We start from the raw sequence: 850 nt of genomic DNA, 5'->3' as shown, positions 1-850 counted from the left end.
CTCCACCACCAGCGCTTGCGCTACCAGGACATCCTAGTCCTCCGCAGTAAGACCTATGGCAACGTGCTGGTGTTGGACGGTGTCATCCAGTGCACGGAGAGGGACGAGTTCTCCTACCAGGAGATGATCGCCAACCTGCCTCTCTGCAGCCACCCCAACCCCCGAAAGGTGCTGATCATCGGGGGCGGAGATGGAGGTGTCCTGCGTGAGGTGGTGAAGCACCCCTCCGTGGAGTCTGTGGTCCAGTGTGAGATAGACGAGGATGTCATCCAAGTCTCCAAGAAGTTCCTGCCAGGCATGGCCATTGGCTACTCTAGCTCGAAGCTGACCCTACATGTGGGTGACGGTTTTGAGTTCATGAAACAGAAACAGGATGCCTTCGATGTGATCATCACTGACTCCTCAGACCCTATGGGCCCTGCCGAAAGTCTCTTCAAGGAGTACTATTACCAGCTTATGAAGACCGCCCTCAAGGAAGATGGTGTCCTCTGCTGCCAGGGCGAGTGCCAGTGGCTGCACCTGGACCTCATCAAGGAGATGCAGCAGTTCTGCTAGTCCCTGTTCCCCGTGGTGGCCTACGCCTACTGCACCATCCCCACCGACCCCAGCGGCCAGATCGGCTTCATGCTGTGCAGCAAGAACCTGAGCACCAACTTCCAGGAGCCGGTGCAGCCGCTGACGCAGCAGCAGGTGGCACAGATGCAGCTGAAATACTGCAACTCCGACGTGCACCGCGCCGCCTTCGTGCTGCCGGAGTTTGCCCGCAAGGCCCTGAATGATGTGAGCTGAGCCCAGGCGCCACCGCGGATGCCACCCAGGACCTCGGACCTTGGAGCCTGCAGGGTGCCTC

General features: G+C 59.5%; 1 pseudogene across 1 annotated transcript; it reads left to right on the top strand.

Annotated features, from left to right (window-relative positions):
* Window positions 1-6: 6 nt before the first annotated feature.
* Window positions 7-844, top strand: LOC108511986 (spermidine synthase pseudogene; annotated as a pseudogene). The gene has a single exon (XR_001880452.1). The product of XR_001880452.1 is annotated as a spermidine synthase pseudogene (transcript).
* Window positions 845-850: the final 6 nt, after the last annotated feature.

This window comes from Rhinopithecus bieti, unplaced genomic scaffold (genome assembly GCF_001698545.2).
Source record: "Rhinopithecus bieti isolate Rb0 unplaced genomic scaffold, ASM169854v2 scaffold_29800, whole genome shotgun sequence".
Classification (NCBI taxonomy): domain Eukaryota; kingdom Metazoa; phylum Chordata; class Mammalia; order Primates; family Cercopithecidae; genus Rhinopithecus; species Rhinopithecus bieti.
This window is presented reverse-complemented; position numbering and strand designations above follow the sequence as displayed.